Source organism: Cervus elaphus, chromosome 8 (genome assembly GCF_910594005.1).
Source record: "Cervus elaphus chromosome 8, mCerEla1.1, whole genome shotgun sequence".
Lineage (NCBI taxonomy): Eukaryota > Metazoa > Chordata > Mammalia > Artiodactyla > Cervidae > Cervus > Cervus elaphus.
This window is the reverse complement of record NC_057822.1, coordinates 16941501-16960273: the sequence shown is the minus strand read 5'-3', so window position 1 is coordinate 16960273 and position 18773 is coordinate 16941501. Positions and strand designations below refer to the sequence as shown.

Here is an 18773-nt window from a genome sequence, read left to right as displayed (position 1 = left end):
GCCCGACCTTTTAGCAGAAATAATGCTCTGTAAAGTTCGGGAAGTGTCGGAGAAAGTGGACGTAGGATTCCTCCGGGAAGAAGTGGTTGCACAGAAGAGATGGAGCTGAGCGCCAACGTTTAAGTGGCAGGTGAAGGGGGAGGAACCCTGGTTCTTGGCTTCCGCTTTTGTCTGCGCCCCTTCCCGCTTTGGCTCTGCGAGGACTCCTACGCGCCCCCGCCCTGAGTCCGCCCGTCCGCCTGGGGGCGCCCGAGGCCAAAGGCGTGGGGCGGGGGGCAGGGGGCGGGGCGTTACGGCGCCGCCCGACGTCGTGCCCTCCGCGGCTGCGCAGTTCGCACGTCAAAGCCGGGCTCGGGCCGGGAACGGGGGTTTCGGGGAGCGGCGCGGCCTGGGGAGCGTCTGAAGCTCCAGGAGCCGGGCGAAGGCGAAGGCAGCAGCGGGCCCCACCGCAAAGTCGCAGCTCGAACGAGTGAACGAAAGCAGCAGCAGCAGCAGCAGTGCGGCGGCCGCCGCGGGAGCATCTGGGCCGCCGTCCTCCCGCGCAGCCGCCGCCGCCGCCGCAGGATCCTGTCGCCGGGAGCAGGAGCGGGCGGAAGACAACGGAGGGGCCGAGCGCCCGAGCCGCGCCGCGGGGACCGAGCGAGCAGCCCGAGGCGGCGGCGGCCGCCGAAGACGGGGACGGCGACGACGCGGAGGCGGAGAGGGAGCCGCCCGGCCCAGCCCCGTGAGTGACCCGCCGGCCCGACCCCGCTCGCGGCGCGGACGCCAAGCCTGGCTTCCGCCTCCCTACGGCCCCGGCCCCGGCCCCGAGGCTGCCTCCATTTTCTCCGGTTGGCAGTGGCGGGTGCCCCCCCACCCCAACTCCGGCCCAGGAATCGGCGGGAGCGGCCTGGCCTGCCCGCTCTTCGCCCGGGCCGGGCCCCTCGCGGGAGCCTTCCCAATTCCCCGTCCCTCCTCCCAATCTCGTCCTATCCGGCGCGGCGCCCAGGGGCCTGCGGCCCGGGTCTCCGGGGACCCCGTGTACCCCTGCCCGTCCTACGCCGTTCTCTGGCAGGGCTGACGGCGCCCGGGGTTGGGGGGGAGGGCGTCCGGGGCCCGGGCTGAGCCAACTGTCACTCCCACCGCACCAGGGCTCGGGGCCGCCGCGCTGCTTGCCCCCTGGTAAACTTCCCTGTGACTCGGAGGCGGGCGAGCATCTCTGCGATCTTCCTCTTGGGAACACCGCCTAACCGATTTCTGGTTAGGGAATGGTGCGGCCGGAGCGTTCCCCCGGGTTCGGTTGGACCAACCTGCGTGCTGACTCTGCTTGCAGGCGCCACCCCCGCCCTCCGGTCGGTCGGCGCCGGAGGGATTCAAAAGGTGAACCCGGGCCCCGGGGCCCCCTTCCCACCCTACCCCCCGCCACCCTCAGGGGGGACCTTAGACGCTCTTGGTGCTGGAGATTAGGCACGATACCGGGAAGGAGGCGATAAGTCCTGTGAAAGACCAACAAAATGCTAAAAAAGGTACCCGGGAAAGACTGGGGCCGATCGATCACAGCCTTCCGCCTAGTAGAAATCTGGAAGACTTCCTGGGCTAGGCGGTACACAGCCGATCTTGAAGGCCCTGTGGGGATTTGGGAGAGAGGAGGGTTTGCAGAAGAGAACAGTGTGTGGAGGGGCAGCAAAGCTAGAGAGGGACAAAGGTAAAAAGGTACAGTCTAGGAGTAGTAGATAATGCAGTTGGTAGCCTAAGGCCACGATGAGGAGTGGCGTGGTGGGGGTGGGTCGCCACAGTCGTTTGGGGTCCACATCCTGGAATACTGTAGAGGAGCTGTTTGAGTGGCATTCTAAGGAAAACTTAGAGCTCATTTCTGAGTTCCTCATGGGCCTAGAAATGGAAGCTGGGGAATATTAAAGGCGTTCCTGTGAAAGAAAGGAGAGGAGGAGGCCCAGTAAAGAGTTGACATTCTGTGCCTTGAATATAATGCACTTTGAGATAGATTTTGACAGCTTTCTGGATGTTCAGATAAATCCATGTCCAGGCTAGGCCAAAGTACCTTTTGCAAAAAACTTCAATAGATATCAGACTTTTAAGTAGTAATGGAAAGATGTGTATAAAATGAGATGTTTCTGTTGGTGCGGTAAGCTAAAATGCATCAGAACTTCTCGCACTGTGTATTAGATGCCTACATTTTGGGACTGCTGAGCTGAACATAACTCAGTTATTTGAGATGGTGTTTGTGTAAGGCAATATAAATGGATATTTTAAAAAATCAGATTGTTACTAATAAAAAGTTGGACATAGAAACTTCTTGTAGAAAGGTAAACATTTCTTTATTAGTTTTTTAGTTATGAAAAATTTATAGGAGAACTAGAAGTGAAAGTCTTTGGCTTTATTTTGTTCCCTTTTTCCAGATAACTAGCAAATAAAGCCCTTGTATTTGAAGTCTAAAAAGTCTGTGGAAGCAGCTTAGAACCGGTGTTGGTTTTGTGAACCCTTATTTGTTGTTTGCTTATATGACAAGTGAATGTCAATTTTTTCAGTTAAAAAGACAGACTTGTAAAATGCAGGAAGTATTGTAAAATTTTAAAAAATTATCTTCTGTAATCTTATCGCTTAGATTTTGTTCTTGTTAACATTTTTGCATGTTCCTTTTTATTTTTTCTATTTTTGCTTTACATAATGAAATAAGCTATATAAATACAGATATATATATGTATAGTTTTTATTAGGCTTTTCCTTTTTGTCATTGAATATCTTCATATAAAAATATTTTTACCCAGATGTAAGGGAAATCTTCTTAAGTGTATTATTTTTTTTTCTGTCAGGATTGACTTATTTACCTCAGATAAAATGCAGTGATCAGGCTTAGTAATTATTGCTGAGACACAACTTTTTGTAAAGCCTTCTTGTTTGAAGACTGTTAACTTTTCTGTAAGATTTGGATCCTGTTGCTTATTGAATAAAGAAAGGTTTTATCATTTCGAATGTGTGCTGTCATCAGGTACAGAAGAGATCACATATTTCTGCTTTATGAGTGGATGTAATTTTAAAAAGGCACTATAAAAAGAGTAGTTTCATAGCTGGTTTAATATCTCCCATACACTGTGATGTACCTCCCCCACCCACCACATCCCACCTCCCCCTACCCCTGAAAATGTCTTTATACTAAGCCCATTCATCTAACCTTTTGATCATGACATCACAAAGATTCAGACTATGTATTTGATTTTTCTGTTGGTATTTCTTTGTGAAATACAGAATTTGTCGTGAAATAATTTGCTGCTGTTAAAACTTTCATGGCAGATCACCGTAGTTCATTCTCAGGTTCTTATTTAAGCCCGTTTTCCCTTGTGCTTTACAGTCAGTGAGGTCTCTATTTCTGTTTCTCACGGCATTTAAAGTGGGATACTGAGTTAGAGTGTGTAAGTTTTCATAAGGTTAATGTAAAAGAATAGCTGAGAAAGCCCAGTTTAACTATGGGGCTTAGTTTTATAATATGGTTTCACTTGTTTTATATATGTATTTATTTTTTGGCCACACTCTATGGCATGTGGGATCTTAGTTCCCAGGCCAGGGATCGAACTTGTGTCCCCTGGCAGAGTCTTAATCACTGGACCGTCAAGGAAGTCCGAATGTGGTTTTATTTGAATCTTTTATGTTGTAAATGTGTATACCACACGGCATCCTTTATTACTTTTGAATATTTATTAAAGTATTTTTCTTTGGATAAACTTCTTTAGGTTATGTGTGTGTGTGTGTTAGTTGCTTAGTCATGCCCGACTCTTTGTGACCCCCATAGACTGCTGCCCACCAGGCTCCTCTGTCCATGGGATTCTCCAGGCAGGAATACTGGAGTGGGTTGCCATTTCCTTCTCCATCTTTAGGTTATAGATTTCCGCAGTAACTGCCATACTATGCCAGGATCCTTTTTTCCAGGAGAAGTTGATCATTCACAGTTGTACCATCTGCCATAAAAATATAGACACAAACCCAAATCCCCCCACTTTGGCAGGGAAAATTAAAATCCAGTATAGGGCAGGACTTCCTGTTAGGTAGTATCTTCTGGCTACCTTTCCAGTGATCTTTTAAAAATCAGTTTCCCTCCTTTCCATGGCTCCTTTTACCTAGAACTTTGATTATATGGGTGTTGTTGGGTATTAATAGAAATAGGAATCCTGTAGGTGGATTAGTATAGATAATGGCAAAATGTTGGTAAAACTTTATGTGATGAAATTATGGAAAAGATCAAATCTTTGAACCTCTGAATTAGATTGCTCGTGATTTCTTTTGTTATTATTGAGGTTATAAAGATCTTGTATTTGTGTGAATGCATATCAAACCAAGTAGCCTAAATATTGCATAACAATTTAGTCATTGGTCTATATTTTTTATTGAAAAGAAGACTGGTTTTGGAGCCATCCTTAATTTAAAAAGGAATTGAGCTGTGTGAATTCTTACTTTATGTGTCTTACCACTCAGATGACCATCTAACTGGACCATAATCACTACCTTTATCAGTCCGTAGTATGAGGGCAGAGCAAAGTGAGGCAAATGTCTGTACCACCAGTATTTATAGAGTAGATCCTTCTGGAAGTAAACGCTAAATGTTGTTTCGGTTTCTTGGGCCTCCCAAAGATTCTGAAAAGTTACTGTAAGACTGGGCAGCAGATGATAGATTCTGGTGATGAAAACAGCTTATTGCAGTCAGCATTTTTGGGAGGAGGGGGTGTGTGTGTGTACATACGTGTGTGTATGTAAGTGTGTGTGTGTTGTCCTTCAATGTACCGTTTCTACTCTGTTGCGCTTCCTGGCCCTACTGTGCTTTTTAATTTTCTCTTGAGATAGGGGTGAGGGAATGGCAGAATTGTGGTTTTTAGCAACTGTGATGTCAGGTTGGCAGAGGAAGGAAGAGCGGCATACAGAGAATTGCAGGAAATCAGTCAGGTGTGAAGTAGCTCCAAAGGGGAGAGGTCCAGCCTGCCCTGGTCATTTATGTTGGGCAGCGGCTGGCACATACCTGTTTTCATAACCCTTCATACATTGTGTCTAATTTGAGATTTCGATGCTCCGAATACAGCGTTTAAGTTGTAGGTTTGTATGTGCTTCTTTGTATGTATATGTGCATTTTCCTGTGTGCAGTTACAAAGGCAGAAAAATCCGGTTAACCAATATTTAGTGGCAGTCTGGTTTTATACAATAATTATTCTTCAGGAGCATTATCCAGTAGATAAATTTTTGATGACCAGGGAAGTATGATAATGTTAAAGCAGCATCCCAGCACTTTGATTATTTTGATAAAATATTTGAGAAACAAAATACACATTTTGTAGCTTGATCTTAATTAAGTTGCTGCTTTATTACTTTGTTTAATGATCTGTAGCTTGTTCTTTTACAGGGTACTGTTAACGTGTTAGTCACTGTTCTCTCCCTCCAATAGATTATTTATCAGCTGTATTTAGGCACAAGGAGGAAATAGCATGAACAGATTTGCATTTACGTGTCTACAGTTTAAGACCCTCTCTGGGACTTATAGGATTCTGGGAGCCGGTGTCACTAGTGGTTAAAAGCACCGATGCAGCCAGACTCCTGCATTGTTGAACCCTCACCCCCTCCTGTGGGCTGTGTAACTAGGTGAATTCCTTCACTTCTCTGTAGCTTAGAGTCCTTGGATAGGTACAGACCTGTGGTCCTCAACCTCCAGGTCATGGGCCAGTACTTCCTGTCAGATCAGGAGTGGCATTAGATTAGAAATAAAGTGCACAATAAATGTAGTGTGTTTGAATCATCTCGAAACCAGCCCCCTGCTTCCCAGTCCCTGGAAAAACTGTCTTCCCCGAAACCGGTCCTGGTGCCAAAAAGGTTGGGACTGCTGCTGCTATAGACCATCTGAGAAGACTGTAGGGGGTTAAATGAGTTACTGTGTCTAGAGTGTTTAGAACAGGGCCTGGCACACACTAAGTTTTGAGCAAGTATTTGAACCCAGATCCGCCTCACTTCAAAATGTGGGCACCCGGAAACAGCATGACTCTCTCATATGAAATAGTTTTGTTTCCCTCCTTAGGGTCTTGGTTTCTTGCTGACTGTTTTTGGTTTAGTACTTTAGAATGAAGCTTTGTATGTGTACCCTAACGTGGTGGTGGTGCTGATGCTGGACTGTTTCTAGTAGAAGAAACATGAGAGCTTTGGGAATCCTGTGGTCGGAACGGTTCTTTCCACACCATGCTGGAGCAGCAGGTGGCTGCCTTGGAGCTGTAACTGGCAGAGCTTTCTCAAAGTATAGTCACTTGCTGAGGGTTGTGCTGCTTATTAGTTGCAGGGCTGATGTAGAACCTGATTCTCTGCTCTTTATCCAGTTTGCTTGAAAGTTAGTTTTATACTTTATGTAGTAGTGTATTTGAAAATTTTCACCAACATCTGCAAAGATTGTATTCATATGTTAAATGCTTTGTGGCACATAGTCCTTTTTTTTTTTAAGGAGTTTAATATACTAATGTTTATAATTATGATGTAGCTAGCAAGTTTTTTTTGTTAGGCGGAGCTAGTTGTAAGAATATGAAGTTGAAATAGAATCAAGTAGTATTATATATTATATTCATTATAGACGGAAGCGAAAGTGAGGGCATGTCCAAGGTCACGCAGACTTTGCACAGTTGAGCAGGGATTTGAACCCCGATCTGCCTGACTGCTAAGTGTGTGCTCGCCACAACACAGCGTTTGTTGTTAGGTCGCTAAGTCGTGTCCGCCTCTTTGCAACCCTCTTGTAGTCTGTAGCCTGCCAGGCTCCTCTGTCCATGAGACACACTATGACTCTCTCATATGAAATACTTTTATTTCCTTCCATAGGGTCTTAGTTTCTTGCTGACTTATTTGGTTCAGTAACTTTAGAATGAAAGTTTGTAAATAGACCCTAATGGGGGCATTAATAGGTTTCTAGGCAGCAACCACATATTGTAACACAGAATGAGATGTTGTATTCTAAATGCTTTAGTTATATAGAGTCATAATTTGATGAGTGGTTTATAGGTTTATTTGGCCGGTAAGTAGTGTTTGTTTTCCATGTTAGTCTGTAAGAAGATGAGAGACCTTGTGTTATAGTGGGCAATGCAGAAGCCTGGCAGATTGAAAGGTTTCTGGGCTGGGTCCTGACTTGTTCGCTAACCATGTCACTCTGGGTGAGTCTTTCCACCTCTCTAGGCTTCAGTTATCCCATTATTATACTCAGGGGACCAGACTGAAAAGCCCTTTCAGTCTCTTTTGCTCTTTTTTTCAGTGATCCTATGTGTAAGCTTTCTGTAGGCCTTTTTCCCCCTCTCCTGGACACCTCTCCTTTTGCTTGTGGTCTTAAAGTCAAGTTTCTTTACATGAGCTCTGAGGCCATGCTCTTAACTTTTTTTTCTGCTGGTTGTGTTCTGACGCTTCATATTATTTCACTACTACTGTATTGCTTCAGGTAATAGTATATCAAAATCTATTTTTTCCCCAAATTTTCTTTTTTTGTACTTAAGAATAAATGATTGGGAACTAATATTTGTTACTAAGCTTAGTAAGTTAATGATAAACAAATCTTCAAGCCTCATAACTAGTTTCATTTGTCAGCTTTTAAGCAGTATATGTTGTAAAGTTCTGTGAGCTGTTTTGGGGAAAGGGAAAATATTAACTGAAGGCAGTGTGAGTGGAAAAGAAAGGACCAATAATGTAGAAACCAATTGGAAGATGTGAAGAACATGCCTAAGATATTAATAGTGTTCTTTGGTTGTATTGGTACTAATCCTCCACCTGTGAAGGGGTGGTAGGCTGGCCTAGATAGGATTGTTTCCAGCCCAGAGTTCTGTTACTGATAAGAGATGAGAGCAGTATTCACCACCCCTGAACATTTATAGCTCCTCAGACATCTATGATGAATGTGTTTGTTCCGCAGGCAGTTTTTATTGCCCGTTATACTGGTCTTGTTCTGTATGCCAGTCTCAGAGTTTCCAGGTAAATAGCTCTTCCCCTCTTTGATGGCATGTTAAGAGCTAGTTTATGACTGTGGATTCTCCAACAGAGAGACAGCAACTCAGGTCACAGAAATGATCCTTGCAGATCATTTGTGTGCATGCTTGCCAAGTCACTTCAGTTGTATTGGACTCTTTGCAACCCTATGGACCGTAGCTCGCCAGGCTCCTTTGTCCATGGGATTCTCCAGGCAAGAATACTGGAGTGGGTTGCCGTACCTCTCCTCTAGAGGATCTTCCCAACCCAGGGACCAAACCAAACCCATGTCTCTTACATCCCCTGCACTGGCAGGCAGATTCTTTACCACTAGTGCCACCTGGGAAGCCCTACAGATTGTTTGGCTGTTTCTTTGCAGTATGGTTTTATTCTCTATTCTGTGTGTGTGTGTGTGTGTGTGTGAGAGAGAGAGAGAGAGAAACACATTTCTCCTGAGTATGTAGGTTTTTGTATCAATAGATTTCCCATGTAAATTTTGTACAATAGATTGTAATATAGCTGAGTTGCTGGTTTTCTTTTAACCTTTTTGCATATCTCTTTTTCCCTCTTTCCCCATATCCTGTTTTCAGAGTATGATACATTGTTTCTGTAAGTATTTATTAAATGATTCAGTTATATAGTATTCTGATAAAACTACTCAGCAGAGATGAAATACTTAACCAAAGCACAGTTTTCTGTGTATTTTATTTCTCTCTGCTATCTTTATACTTATTTGATTGAGGTTTCTTGCTGTAAAGCTGAAGCTTATTAGGATCTCCTTTGTCCTGATAAGTTCACATAAAGCAGTATTTCCTTAATTGTGTTTTGCAGAACACTAGTTTTAGGAGAGATTACTAGTTGGTGGGAGAGGCTCCAGAGAAATGTTAAGTTTAGGAAAGCACTGGATTAAAAACAGTTAATCAGTTTTTATTTTTTGATGATGGTTGTGTTACTGTGTTTCTGCAGAGCTTTTCAGAGTTTTAATAATGTGCATTATGACTGTCCAGGAGGGACTGCAGTGTGCAGTATTTCACCATTTGTCAAGTGCACTTGGTCACAGAAACATCTTCTTTCCCCAGGAAATGACCACAGACACCTTGAAGGAGGGGTCTATTAGAGCATGATTTGGAGAAAACTCTTATTTTCATACTTATTAGTATGGAATTCAAAACATTTGCTTTATAATTGTAATGATTACTTACAAGTTGGAATTCAACTAAGATTGAATAATTTATTTTCAATTATGTTTGAAAGAATGAATATCTTAGATGAGTGACTTTTCAAGCCTTTTTTTTTTTTTTAACTTCAGCCCATAGTGAGAAATTACATTTTTGATCAATGGCCCAGCACATATATAAACACACTGTCAAAACTGAAAAAGAAGTTTCATGAAATAATACTTAGGCCTTCCTATGTACAATGAGTGCATTCTGATACTTTTTATTCTGTTTTTAAATGTATGTTCAGTTCAGTTCAGTCACTCAGTCATGTCCAGCTCTTTGCGACTCCATGAATTGCAGCATGCCAGGCCTCCCTGTCTATCATCAACTCTTGGAGTCTACCCAAACCCGTGTCCATCGAGTCGGTGATGCCATCCAGCCATCTCATCCTCTGTCGTCCCCTTCTCCTGCCCCCAATCCCTCCTAGCATCAGGGTCTTTTCCAGTGAGTCAACTCTTCACATGAGGTAGCCAAAGTACTGGAGTTTCAGCTTCAGCATCAGTCCCTCCAATGAACACCCAGGACTGATCTCCTTTAGGACGGACTGGTTGGATCTCCTTGCAGTCCAAGGGACTCTCAAGAGTCTTCCCCAACACCATTGTTCAAAAGCATCAATTTTTCGGCGCTCAGCTTTCTTCACAGTCCAACTCTCACATCCATACATGACCACTGGAAAAACCATAGCCTTGACCAGACGGACCTTTGTTGGCAAAGTAATGTCTCTGCTTTTTAATATGCTATCTAGGTTGGTCATAACTTTCCTTCCAAGGAGTAAGCGTCTTTTAATTTCATGGCTGTTATTAGGTCCTCAAATAATTCCCCATTTAGTTTGAGAAACACTGTGAGATTACATGAATTTATAAACTCTTTAAGATGTTAGGGTGAGAAGATACTGTCAAGATTGTTTTGTGAGTGGGGAAACTAGAGCTTAGCCTGCAAGAGGAAGGGTTCTGGCCTTAGAATTCCTGGATTTAGATTCTGGTTGTTTGCTTGGGCAGGGCGTTCAGTGCCCATTCTGCCTCAGCTCTCTTATCAGTAAAATAGCGAGAGTAGAACCTATGCATGCAGTAGTCCTGAGGACTCAGTAAGAAATGCTTTGCATAACATGTCTGATAGACTCTAAGTGCCCCAAACCTCATAGCTTTTATGATAACTCAAGTTCAAAAACTCCTTCCGCTGCACTGTACATACTTTCGAAAATATTTTAGGACTTTGAAAGTGTTAAAGTGGCCTTCAAGTGAACCTGAACTCTTTTTTTGATACGTAGCTGGATATATCATTTGTTCTGATGTTGCTGCTGCTGCTGCTAAGTCACTTCAGTCGTGTCCGACTCTGTGTGACCCCATAGACGCCAGCCCACCAGGCTCCGCTGTCCCTGGGACTCTCCAGGCAAGAACACTGGAGTGGGTTGTCATTTCCTTCTCCAATGCATGAAAGTGAAAAGTGAAAGTGAAGTCGCTCAGTCATGTCCGACTCTTGGTGACCCCATGGACTGCAGCCTACCAGGCTCCTTCGTCCATGGGATTTTCCAGGAAAGGTTACTGGGGTGGGTTGCCATTGCCTTCTCCATTTCTGATGTTAGCCCTTTGGAATACTAAGCTTTAAAATAGCCATAAAGTGAAAGTTGCTTAGTTGTGCCCCAACTCTTGGCAACCCGATGGACTATAGCTCACCAGGCTCCTCTGTCCATGGAATTTTCCAGGCAAGAATACTGGAGTTGGTAGCCATTCCCTTCTCCAGGGATCTTCCTGACCCAAGGATTGAACCAGGATCTCCTGCATCGCAGGTGGATTCTTTACCATCTGAGCCACCAGGGAAGCTATTCAGTTCAGTTCAGTTCAGTTCAGTCCCTCAGTCGTGTCCAACTCTTTGCGACCCCATGAATTGCAGCACGCCTATTAGGACCCAGTTAAAGTTGATTTGCCTCATAATTGCTTCATGCCATATTCTTGTATTTTTTAAACTATTTATAACAATATCTTAAGTTTAGAATAATCTTTCTTTATAGCATGTAGTTAAATACACATAAGTACATACCTATATCAGTGATTAATTTAGTATTCTTACAGTTGTAGTTCACTGAAAGAAGGACAAGGTAAAGTTTGCTGTTTCCTGTTATATCTCTTTTCTGCAGTTTTTTAAATCCCCCTCTCAATATTTTATAATGCTATTGGGGGTTTAATTTTTGTGTCCTAACCTAAGAAAAGGAATATTTAGAGGGTGTTAACAATGGCAGAGGCCAAATCAGTTTGTAGACTACTCTCCTTCATCCTGAACTTAGCTGGCTACTGCAGACATTTTTGTCACTTACTGAGGCATTTTCATTGTCTGTCCCTGATTATATTTTCTCTTTTTGTTTCTTTAATTGCCCATTTGTCCTCAGTTTGACCAGAAGTTGCTGAAATGAGAGGTAGAACCTCTCATTCAATGAACATTATTGAGGCAGACCAATTCAGTATTAAAGAGGCATCTGTGCTTATGTAAGCAAAAGGAGTGAGGTAAAAAGAATAAATATACTAACATGGCACATGTGTGTTACCTGCTGATATAAAGTTTAAGATCTCTTTATATATCTGCCTCATTTAATCCTGTAATCTATTTTCATTCCCTTGTTTTCAGTTGAAAAAGAGAAGCTCCGTAATTGGCCTGAAGTCACACCCCTAGAGAGGGGCCCTAGGTGTGAAACCCTGGTCGCAGAGGGCGCGCTCATGTCCCACCGTGCTCTGTTGTTTTCACCACAAGCTGTTAGAATGTCGACTCATCCCGGAACATAGGGAATTTCTGTTACAGAAACAAATGACGTCAAGGTTTTTTGGTCAGCACATGTGATATCCTAGGATGCTGAGAGGACTTTCACATTGCCGAGTAGCTGTTGGTGGTCTTCGAGGAGCAGTGAAGAGAGGGATCTGTGTAGGAAGAGGAGGGAAGCTCACGTACTGTACTTCCAAAAAAGGAAAAGGTGGAATCCACCACTCATAGGCACTAAACTCAGTGTTGATTGCTGGACAGATTCCAGAAAGGGGTGCAGCCTTAGCAGAGTGCTGATTTCCAGAGGCTGCTGTCCATTTATTAACTCTTTCTTTTCCTCCTAGGATTCTGTTAAGTTCCTGGATAATGAGCATGTAGCCAAAGTACGGATCTGTAATGGTTCATTGTTTCATTCATATTTGAGATTGACTGAAAAAATGTTAAATCATACAATTTAAGTTGAAATATCTTTTAGGACTTAGAAATCATTTTGATGTCTTTACAAGATCATCTTACTTATGTTCATTGTATTAGAATATAGCTTTATAATAATATGCTTTTCCTAAGCTGCATCTGGCAAGTCAGTCTCAGAAACAGTAGCCCCGTGCCTTGCCTTCTCGAGTAGGCGAGAAGGAACTAGAACTTGTCCCATCTTCCTGTATGTGCACACAGCAAAGTAAATATTAGTACTTCCTAGTTTCATGCTGTTAAAATCATTCATCCCTGTTCCCTGAGATTGGTTGTAACCATTTGTTTATTCAAGAGTTAGTTGTCTTGCTCCTGAAGACGGTCTAGTGAGTGACTGGAAGTGGGTTGATGGGAAGAGGACTGGACAATAGGAGCGTGCACTCTGCCCTCTCGAAAGCTAAAAACTTACCGAGAGGGAGCTGAGGGTGACAAATGTTAGCTTTTTTCTTCTTTATCTTATGAAAGCTCTCACACTACTGAGTGTCCTTATCCTAGGATATCATAGGTGTTGGAAAGGGCACAACTATCTTTTGCAGATGCTTCTTAAGAAGAGGAAGGAATAAGGAATAGGGAAGAGGAACAAGACATAGCAGTACATCCAGAAGGAAGTGACCAGAGAGAGTCAGTAGCTCTAAATTTGTATGTCATGTGCAACTTTGAAAGAGCTGATGATGAAAGCGGAACTAGTTGCTCTTGGGGATTGTTTTGAGCTGGAGCACTTGAATAGTGTGTTAATTATGAAGTATAGTAAATGTATGTTAAAGGCCATGGCTTCCCAACCAAAAGAGGGAGGGGAGCTTTGGACTTCTATAATATAGAAATGATAAGTTCTTTTAAAAATCTTGAAATACTTATCAATAATCTATCTTGATAATTTTAGATCTAGAAAAATACCAGGATATGTAAAATTCACTTTTAAAAGGTAGCATGAACTCTTAAAAACATAATAAAATAGAAGAACGACAACCTGATAAGACATCACAAAAGAAGAAAACTGTTTCAATTTCACATATCAGAATAACCGTGAAAATTCTCAATAAAGCACCAGCAAATTTAATTAAGTAGGAAATTCTCTTATAAGACAAAGGACATGTAACACTTGGTATTTACTGTATGCCCTTGTTCTAATATATTATCTCGGTTCACAGTCCTCAAAACTACCAATGGCATTTTTCACCGAACTAGAAAAAAATTTCACAAATCACATGGAGACACAAAAGACCTCAAATAGCCAAAGCAGTCTTGAGAAAGAAGAATGGAGCTGGAGGAATCAACCTTCCTGACAAAGCTGCAGTCATCAAGACAGTATGGCACTGGGACAAAAACAGAAATATAGACCAAAGGAACAAAATAGAAAGCCCAGAAATAAACCCATGCACCTATGGGTACCTTATTTTTGACAAAAGAGGCAAGAATATACATTGGGGCAAAGACAGCCTCTTCAATAAATGGTGCTGGGAAAACTGGACGAGTAAGAGAATGAAATTAGAACACTTCCTAGCACCATACACAATGATAAACTCAAGATGGAATAAAGACCTAAATGTAAGACCAGAAACTATTAAACTCTTAGAGGAGAACATAGGCAGAACACTCACTGACATAAGTCAAAGCAGGATCCTCTATGACCCACCTCCTAGAGTAATGGAAATAAAAACAAAAGTAAACAGGTGGGACCTGATTAAACTTAAAAGCTTTTGCACAGCAAAGGAAGCTATAAGCAAGGTGAAAAGACAACCCTCAGAATGGGAGAAAATAATAGCAAATGAAAAAATGATAAAAGATTAATTTCCAAAATATACAGGCAGCTCATACAACTCAATACCAGAACAGCAAACAACCCAGTCAAAAAGTGGGGAAAAGACCTAAACAGACATTTCTCCAAAGAAGACATACAGATGGCTAACAAACACATGAAAAGATGTTCAACATTGCTCATTAGCAGAGGAATGCAAATCAAAACTACAATGAGATAACACCTCATACCAGTCAGAATGGCTGTCATCAAAAAGTCTACAAACAATAAATGCTGGAGAGGGTGTGTAGAAAAGGGAATGCTCTCGCACTGTTGGTGGGAATGTAAATTGATACAGCCACTATGGAAGATGGTATGGAGAGTCCTTAAAAAACTAGGAATAAAACTACCATATGACCCAGCAATTTCACTCCTAGGCGTATACCCTGAGAAAACCAAAACTGAAAAAGACACATGTATCCCATTGTTCTTTGCAGCACTGTTTACAATAGCTAGAACAGGAAGCAACCTAGATGTCCACTGACAGATGAATGGATAAAGAAGTTGTGGTACATATACACAATGGAATATTACTCAGCCATAAAAAGGAACACATTTGAGTCAGTTCTAATGAGGTGGATGAACCTAGAGCCTATTATACAAAATGAAGTAAGTCAGAAAGAGAAAGATAAATATCATAGTCTAACACATACATACGGAATCTAGAAAAATGGTACTGAACAATTTATTTACAGGGCAGCAGTGGAGAAACAGACATAGAGAATAGACTTATGGACATGGAGAGAGGGGAGGAAAGGGTGAGATATATGGAAAGAGTAACATGGAAACTACCCAAAAAAAAAAGACAAAGGACATGTAACACTTGGTATTTACTATATGCCCTTGTTCTAATATATTATCTCAGTTCACAGTCCTCAGAACAACTCAGAAAGGAGGTTGTCAAAAAGGAGGTTGTTGTTATTACCCTCATTTTACGAGTGACAGAATTTAGGCCAAGAAGTTAAAATAATCTGCCGCTGGACAAATTGCCAATAAGTCACAGAACCTAGTTTTTGAACCCTTGCAGTCTGGTACCAGCATACATTGAACATGTGGTATCATATTAATATAGCCAAGATAACAATGTTAATTCAACAGTTCTTGTTGCTTATGAACTCTTTAAAAGCTGGTAGGAGATAAAAGAATATCTTAAACCAACAGCAAACAACCTACTAATTGGAAAGCACTAGTAGAATTCCCCTTGAAATCAGAAAATGAAACAAGCCTGTCCTACACCTTTAGCATTATCCTGGCCAATGCAAGATACATCAAATAAAAGGTACAACTGTTTGAAAAAATGGTGCAGCTATATTTGTAGATGTTGCAGTCTTAAACCTATGAAAACCAACAGAATCAATTGAAAGACTAAGAGTTCAATAAGGTAGCTGTATACCACATAAAAACACTTAAAAGTTGGTAGCATTTTTCTTGCTAGCAATATCCAGTTCTCAAAATACTGGGAGAACAATCTCATCATAGCAACCAAAAATCAAATTCGTAAGTTGAGGGGATTGCTAAGAAATGTTTGGTATCTCCGAAGAAAACTAGTATAAATTTAATTGAATGAAAAAAAGACTTAAAGATGGAGAGTTACCTTGTTCTTGAATGTGAATACTGAATGTTATGAAGAAAGAAAATCTCCCAAATTAAATTAGTGTATCTTGGCCAGAGAGTATAGCCAGATTTTTAAGAAGTCACCTTAGGGAGTTTAGTGAAAGATATAAATAAATGTACCTGCTACATAAGTGAAATCGTACATCACTGGGAAGGAAGAAGGATTATTTAGCAAAAGAGTTTTAGATAACTGGTTATCTGTTCTTCGGGAAAATCAATTTTGATAACTTAAGCTACCCCTTTATGAAAATAAACCTGATGGGAGAATGAATTAAAAAACATAAATTAGGAAGGACATTTATATGAGTATTTATCAGACCTTTGAATGAGAAGCAGGCTTATTTCCATTGCTATCAAGTGATCGAAAGGGGAAAAAAAAAAAAAAACTAAGGTTAAATATGTGAAAAAACATTGCATGGTATAGAAGGTTAATCTTTACTTCAGTATAGTAAAAGCTCATGCAGACTGATAACTGCCATTTATTAGTAAGCCCTCCCTATGTTTTAAATGCAACCCTGGGTGTTTTATTCATGTTAAAGCATTTGTAAATAAACAAGACTCAGAAGGTAAATGTTTTGCCCAAGAGTTTTTGTGTATACTTCTACTAAATGGTGGAACTTGGATTTGAACTTGGGTCTGATAAGAGCTTATGCTGTGAACTCTTAAAAGATGTTGTTTTTCAAACAGGTTGCTAGGCCTTGCTGTCAGTGGAAAGTGCTTTACCCTTGCTAGATCAGGGTAAATGTTGTCTGGTCATAGGGGAGGCAATTTAGTAGGGGTAACCAAGTATCCTGGTTTGCCAGGAGAAGTCCAGGTTTATGACTGTTGTCCTCACATAATTATTCACTGTGTCACCATTTATTCCCTGCAGCTTCCTGGTTTAGATGATAAATTATGTCATCTAACATTCAGCAGCTACAAAACTAGCTGTTCTTTGACCACTACCCCCATTTTTGACACTTAAGGAGCAAGGTTGTCTCTCGGATCCCAAGGTGTCTCCTCCTAACGTAGCTTGATTTTTGAGGCATTAATTGTGGAGTCATGGCAGCTGTCTGATCCTTCTTTTTTAACTGAAAGGGTTTTCTCTACATTGGAACCAAAAGACTTTTTTGTCTGGGAACTATGATGTTCTAACTCTAAAATGTTCTGCTTTTCCTCAAGTCAGACACTTGAAAGGAGAGGTTCTAAATGTAAACATCTTATTTTTGCCCACATTCCCTCTCTCACTCCTTGTCCACTCACATATGCAGCTTCTCAGGAACTGTTGAAGAAAGAAGTTGTGATGTTCCAGTTTTTAAATGGTTGTTGTTAGATGCCATGCAGCTCTGAAAGAGACTTAAAAAAAATTTTTTTTTAGTTACAGTTGATTTACAGTATAGTGTTAGTTTCTGATGTACAGTTAAGTGATTCCTTTTTCAGATTCTTTTCCCATATAGGTTATTACAGAATGTTGAGTAGAGTTTCTTGTGCTAAACAGTAGGTCTGTTTTGATTATCTGTTTTATATATAGAAGTGTGTATATATGAATCCCAAACTCCTAATTTATCCCCCTCCACCTTTCCTCTTTAGCAATGGTAAGTTTGTTTTCTATGTCTGTGAGTCTGTTTCTGTTTTGTAAATAAGTTTATTTGTGTCATATTTTAGATTCCACATGGAAGTGATGTCATGATATTTGTCTTTCTCTTTCTGACTTACTTCACTTAGTATAATAATATCTGTAAAGCCTCATAGATAATAAGGGCTTGAAAAATATGTTGAATAAACTTTTGGAAGTATTTTTTAATTTATGTTTACTCAATGACTGGGACTGGACAGGAGTTGCATGCTGGAGTCAGGGCTTTTTGAGAGATAGAGGAGCTGTGACAAGCATCTCTCACTTTAGAGAGGAGGCCTGGGCCATGGGTTAGTCACAGAATTTATTTGACTCTAAAGAAAAATGATTAGTTCAGTGCAGTTGCTCAGGCATGTCCAACTTTATGCGACCCCATGGACTGCAGCAGCACGCCAGGCTTCCCTGTCCATCACCAGCTCCCAGAGCTTGCTCAAACTCAACATCCATCAAGTTGATGTTGCCATCCAAACATCCCATCCTCTGTCATTTCCTTCTCCTCCTGCCTTCGATCTTTCCCAGCATCAGAGTCTTTTCCAATGAGTCAGTTCTTTGTGTCAGATGGCCAGACTCTTGGAGTTTCAGCTTCAGCATTAGTCCTTCCCGTGAATACTCAGGACTGATATTCTGAAAATCAAGAAAAATGACGGAAGCACTTTATTTCGTTGTACACTGTGCATGTTGATTGCTTTGATACAGTTTTCCTGTTTGACTTAGTCATCTCTCCCCAGATGGGATATTCCCTCAGCAGTGTTACCTGTTTCTACCTGAGCAAGAAAACTGACACACTAGACCTTGCTGTTTTTAGCAAATTTATCATGGTGGTAAGGTTAAAAGCCACACCCTTGTTAAAACTAGCTAGTTATTTTTTTTCTTGTTCCTTGCCTTCCATTTTAGGGAAATGAAAAAAAAAAAAAATGTGTTTTCTTCTCTTTTCTCCTTTCTGTCCCATTCTCTTCCTCACTCCAAAGAGTTAGATAAGCAAAAGAAAAATAAGGAAAGACAAAGTGATTCTTGGGGCAACCTTAGGACACAAATAAATGCATGTCTTTTACATTAGCTGGTTGGGGACCGCACATTTGGCTTTGAGTTTAGAAGCCAGAACATAGAAGAAAAGAAGATCAGTTGCAAGGCTGTGTTCATGAGATAAAATATAAACCGGCCGCTTAGGAGAAACATAATTTTTCCAGGAATTGAGACCCTGTGGATGCTTTATTAATGCAGGCACTGGGTCCTTGGTACACTTCTCTCTGTTCTCTACAGTGTCTGTAAAAGTACCCTGTTCAAGTTTAAAGCATCTTAGTACAGAACATAGGAATAATGTTAGACTGGAGTGCAGTTTAATTAAACCACCACTTTTCTG

At 41.5% G+C, this 18773-nt stretch overlaps 1 protein-coding gene across 2 annotated transcripts in view; it reads left to right on the top strand.

The window, feature by feature from the left end:
• Positions 1-332: 332 nt before the first annotated feature.
• The window catches only part of CAB39 (calcium binding protein 39), a 92646-nt gene continuing 74205 nt past the window's right edge, over positions 333-18773 (top strand). The window contains exon 1 of one of the 2 annotated variants that reach the window (XM_043909722.1): positions 333-724. The gene's annotated coding sequence lies outside the window, so the exon portion shown is untranslated. Of the gene's footprint in view, positions 831-18773 lie in introns of both variants that reach the window. The other variant, XM_043909723.1, reaches the window with a different exon arrangement.